Genomic DNA, 6000 nt, shown 5'->3' on the forward strand with positions numbered 1-6000 from the left:
AACTATTAAATATGCTGCTATATGGTGGAGATCCCCACAGCACAGCTCGACAGCTGTCATACAATCTTATTGTATGACATGTCATACAATCTTATTGTATGACAGCTGTGAGGGTCCCTGACAACAATAATGAGAAAATGTTTTGACAGCCACACTATAGTTTAGTCCATAAGGCCACACCTACCTGGATGGTCGGGGAGTCACCCAGCAAAGCCAAAGAGAGAGACAGAGAGTGGGGGTCACTCACCCACGTGGTGGGTGGGTGCCGGGTGGCACTGGGCTGGGGGTCAGGCGATAGGCAGCAGGCAGGCAGGCAGGCTGGCAGTTGATCCCCCTCCCCACCAATGTTATATTACATGGCAATCACACCTGTCCTGCTGCCGCGCGCGTGTCGCACGAAGACGACTCCGTTTGGGGAGGAGGAAGAGGAGGAGGAGGAGGAGGAGGAGGAGAAGAGGGGGGTGCTCTCAAAGGAAGGACAGTCACCGTCTCTGATCGAGCGTCGTATCCCCCCCTACCACCCCCCCACTCTGCAGAAGAGACGACGAGGAGAGAGAGAGAGGGCAGCAGAGAAAACAGGAGCCGCGGAGTCAGGCGGCACAAATCACAAACATATCTCTTAAAATATAATCCCGGTTAGTTTCACCTCCTCGGTGTCCAGTCGCCCACCACCACCACCACCTCCTCCTCCTCCTCCCCACCTCCTCCTCCTCTCCCCTGCATTAATATGTGTACCACGAGGCACTTCTTCCGACCAGCTCCTCCGTCGACTCGGCGTTGAGGAAGAAACAGTCCAGAAATGTCATGAAAATTACGCAGCTGGGGATAAACACGGTCCCCCCCTCCCCGGCCGGCCCGGCTCCTCGGGGAAAATAAAAAATAAAAAATACAGGACGGTTTTATACGGGCAGTGAAGCAAAATGGCGACTTTATTACGAAGGGGGAGTGTAAAAAAAAAAATCCTTTGCTTGCGCTGTGGAAGCTAAAGGGAGGCACAGAAATATGTTTAGTGCAGTAATGTCGACGGCTTGCCAGACAGTTGGTTAGAGAGTAAAAGAAAACCGAGCGAAGGTCGAAAGAAAATCACCGGAACGGCTCCATATGTCGGTCGCTTTGGCCACACTCCACGGTTCCTTTACCTCGGTATTATTTGTCTTTTTAATATACGGATATTATCTTCGAGTGCGGCTGTGTGTACAGTATTACTGTACTGTGCGTGCGTGCGTGCGCGTGTGTGTGTGTGTGTGTGTGTTGTTGGTTGGCTCATGCGCGTATCCCACTCCACCTTTGACAGTTGCAACTACAGTCGTTCTTGAGGCAACTTGCAAACTCTCGCGTTATTATTATTATCATCATCATCATCAATATCCAATCCAAGCCAGTGATAATATTAAAGAGGGGTTTGTTTCTACAGTCTTAATAAATCCGGTGCTAAAAACTAAACCCCGTCATCATCGACGTAACTTGCGTGCGTTCATGACGAAAAGGGAAAAGAAAATAGATCAGGTTTAAATTCCTGCATAAATCAGCCTTTGAATCTAATTGCAGCTAAATGTTATATCCCCCATTCACCATTGCATGCATCCATATGCACTAGTTCACTCTGCCAGCCTTGCCGAGCAGACTAATTTGTGCAGGTTTATTACAGCACAAGGCACAAAGCTAGCCTATATATATCTGCGGCTACTGCACTGATTGTCACATATCCTACTGTTTCCATGCACGGTCACTATAGCATTCCCTAAATAACAAATACACTACAAAGTCCAAACTGCAGGGAAATCCAGCTTGAAAGCAAATTAGGCTAGCCCTCCTTAATAGGCTATAAAGTATAAACAACTGTCTGAAATGCTTCTGCTTTGCTCCTCTCTATAGTAGTCTATAGGCTATCAATATTTTCACAAAGAATTGGACACAATCCAAAGTCACTGACACAGTTTAATGCACTGGCTAATGGCTATTAAAAACGCTGATGTTAATGCCAGCCTAATATAGACTCCCAAGAAGTCATTGGAATATTCGATTTTTCTGCATGCAGTGCGCCTTGCTGCAATCTGTGAACTGAAACTTTAATCAAAATGATTAATGTTTAACATGTGTCCTGCATGGATTATTGTGGTTACTGCACTACAAGCCACCAGTGAGTCGTATAGCATGGCATCATGCCGGCACCATAACCAAACCACTTACCCCATGTGGTTCTAAAACTTTTTCATTTCAAGGACCTCCCATGAATTATGTAGGCTATTTGGCTACGGACACCCATCTAAAAATCTGTTGTGCCAGGGACCTCGAGTAGCAATAGTCGAGTTAAAAATGTTAGCTTTAAAAAAATAAAGATTCTCATACATTCTCATAAGATTGTGAGTCTGTGACGCTATATTAACTAATTTGACTGGGGACCCCCTGGTATCTCCCCCCCTCAAAGTGGGGTCCCCGGACCCCACTTTGAGGACCAGTGCACTAAACAGTGGGTTCAGGGGGGACAAGAGGGGAGATCTCTGTATTTGATTGGTTCTACTCATCATGACCTAATATTTCCTATAGCCTATAATAATTACTCATTTGAAACCATGATGTAATCCAGACGAACTGTTTTCAACACTGGCCAGTAGAGGGCAGGGTAGACTCATTTTTTACTGTAGTCTAGTCTAGTCTAATATATTTCATGGAATCTCAGGAACTTTACAATGTTTTTCTATGTAGTGTTTTTTATACTGAACTTTGAATACTACATGCAGTAGACAAACATTACTGTGGTTGGTTCTTTTGTTTTATATATCCTAATCATTATTTAATTATATAATAAAAACATATTTTTCATCCCTTAGCTTGGTGTTCTGTGTAATGCATATTGAATGGCCATACAAATAAAATAATAAATCTGCGTTGCCTTGACTAAATCTTCAAAAACCTCAAAGTCCTCACATCGAGAAGGAATTTCAAAATTACTATCAGATTCTCTTTGATATTATGGCCAAGTAGTCTGACTGTCTATGCGTATCACCCACTAGGGAGCAGTGGTGTCTTTTTGTTAGACAAAACTATCACAACAATCAACTAGAAATGCACTCTGTCGAGGTGCCAAGCCTACTTGTGCTAAATGACTAGTAGGCCTATATTGATTACTGTATAATGAATTACCACTATTATCACCAAGTCATATTTTTGTCACACAAGCCTAAAATTGGATAGGCAATATAATTTAAACCACAACATATTCGCGGTCATAGGATAGAATCATGTGAAATAGGGCTACAATACATCATAGCCTATATCCATCCATCCATCTTCAACCGCTTAGCCTATCCGTAGTCAGGTCGCGGGCCGGGGGCAACAGCTCCACCAGAGAGCTCCAGACTTCCCTCTCCAACTCATAATCGGTCTACCCTGGGGTCTTCTTCCATGCAGCGGGACGTGCAACGATCGAGGACCTCCCTATAGGGAGACGCTCGAGAGGCATCCTAACCAGATGCCCGAACCATAAGCTGGCTCCTTCAAGCGAAGAAGCAGCAACGCCAACTCTACTCCGTAAGTCTCTCCCGTCACGTGTGACTAAACTTCTCACCGTAAGGGAGATGCCAGCCACCCGTCTGAGAAAACTCATTTTTCCTGCTTATATCCGCGACCTTTTTCTTTCGGTCGGTCATGTCATGACCCACACTTCATGACCATATACTGTTATACAGTAGGTGAGAGTGGGAACGAAGATTGCTCGGTAGACAGATAGAGAGCTTTGCCTGGTTCAGCTCTCTTTTCGTCACAGCAATTACCCAGCAATACCGCCCCTGCTGCTCCGATTCTCCGGCAATTCTCCTTATATCCGTAGTCCGTACTCCCCTCACTCGTGAACAAGACCCAGAGGTACTTAAACTCCTTCACACATGGGGTAATGTCTCATTCCCTACTTGGACATCATACAACCTAAAGGACTCAATTTAGGAGTCTGATGTGAGATGAGAAAGTTTGACAATCCATATATTCCCCTGGGAGACACCCAGCTGTTCCATTATTTCACGATAAGTTAAAACAATCACACCCGTGTGAAGTGAGGGGCACTTTACCAACCCTTATCATCTTACATCAACACAATATCATAACATAATATGCATATGCCGATTTGCTCAGTGACAGACAAAACAAACATTAAACTCTGTTCATTGGCATTTAATGTTTGTGTTAGTGACAAAACAAACATTAAACTATGTCCATTGTCAATAGCGTTTTTAATGTTTGTCTAGACAAGCCAAACATTAAACCTGTATATAGGAGGGGCTAGCGCCCCTCAAACACCATTGTGAGCTTCTAAATTTTAGTTTTGGTGCTGCCTAATCGCCTGACTCATACCACCAGGAGGTGACTTGTGACCCAATTTCAATCAAAGTTATGTAATAGGCCTGTTATTTAGACAGATGCCAGGTTCAATATTGACCTGGCATCTTATAGTTTGTATAGTTTCAATGTAGCCTACGTATATATTTTTTATATTATTATAATGTCTAGACTGAGAGGTTCGTGGTTTATCTATGATCCTAGATTACTGATGGCACTACACTGTCTCTATGCATTAGATGTATTACCTTGTGTTTATCTTGCCTATTGTAAATCACTCTAGTTTAAGAGCGTCTGCTAAATTGTAAGTTGTCTCGAGACACTTAGAGCAGATACCTGACATTGTAAATCCCATTTAACGGCAAGAAACCAAATACAGTAGGCAGAACCATGACTCTTGTGGTCGCCCAAGGGGGAAAGAGAGAGGGAGAGGGCAGAGAGACAGAGAGAGACAAGCAATTGCAACAACAATATAGTATACACTATAATGATGGCAATAACAATAATAGCAGCCAGGTATAACAATAGCATAATGTAATATAATAGTACAATAATATAATATAGGATCAGTCCCCAGCCGTGTTCCGCGGAAACCCTTGATCTGTAGCCAGCGGCTCATAATTACTGTCCAGAAGTAGCCTATATTATATGATCCACAGGGAGCTGTGATAATAGTCCAATAACACTCTGCAGCTGTGTTCAATATAGCAATAGCAATAGAGTATATTATAGTGGCTGCTTCCCTGTTTCATGTTCCATGGAAGAGAAGAGTGGTTGTCAGAAAACATCTGCAGGAGACCAAAGGGGAGCCGGGGAGCTAAATGTAATTTTCCCCTGTATTTGTTGATATGTACAGTATGATTGTGTTAATCTTTGTAGCCTGCCTGTATGCTATGTTGATGCATGGAATGGGACCACAATGGAAACAAGTTCCCAGGACGTTTTGTGTTATCCTTTTAGCTTTAATTTCACATGCTGTGTAAATGTAATATAAATAAATTATTCAACCAATAAAAATAAACATTTCCAAATTCCATATATGTATTTGGCCGTGGAGGAGGACCCGCATCTCCAAACATGTTTTGTATATCATAAGAGCAGATTCATGTTGCTAATTATTAATCAGGCATTGGTGGCAGTGGCTCAAACTGCAGACTGTTAAAACATTCACTCAGGAGATTACTGCGGGGCGGCAGTGGTTCAGGGGTAGAGTGGCTGGATGGTAACCGCAAGGTTGCCAGTTCGAACCCGGGCTCCCCCAGAGTTAGTGTCAAAAGTGTCCTTGAGCAAGACACTGAACCCCTAATTGCTCCCGATGTGCTGGTTGGTACCTTGCATGCATGGTTTCCGCTGCCATCGGTGTATGAATTGGTGAATGTAATGCACAATCTCTGTAAAGCGCCTTGGAGAAAGGTGCTATATAAATGCACCATATATATATTATATGATACAGTGACTGAGTGACAGCTGCTATGCCGCGGACGGCCTGCAGTGATGGAGCGTCGGCCGCCTCCCGCTGCGCCCCTCTGTGTCTTTAATGCTACTTAATGAGCACTTCAGGCTGCAGGGCCTTGTTTGACCGGGGATAAATCCTGCTACTCTGGCACTGATTTACATCCCCCATATCTCTCTCTCTCTCTCTCTCTCTCTCTCTCTCTCTGTCTCTCT

General features: G+C 43.9%; 1 protein-coding gene across 3 annotated transcripts in view; it reads right to left on the bottom strand.

Moving 5' to 3' along the window:
- Positions 1-1286, bottom strand: part of znf512b (zinc finger protein 512B) — an 81766-nt gene extending 80480 nt beyond the window's left edge. For 2 of the 3 annotated variants that reach the window (XM_083769080.1, XM_083769077.1), the window contains exon 1: positions 185-1286. The gene's annotated coding sequence lies outside the window, so the exon portion shown is untranslated. The remainder of the gene's footprint in view (positions 1-184) is intronic. The other variant, XM_083769078.1, reaches the window with a different exon arrangement.
- Between the last annotated feature and the right edge of the window lie 4714 nt (positions 1287-6000).

This window comes from Protomyctophum parallelum (genome assembly GCF_964188405.1).
Source record: "Protomyctophum parallelum genome assembly, chromosome: 7".
Classification (NCBI taxonomy): domain Eukaryota; kingdom Metazoa; phylum Chordata; class Actinopteri; order Myctophiformes; family Myctophidae; genus Protomyctophum; species Protomyctophum parallelum.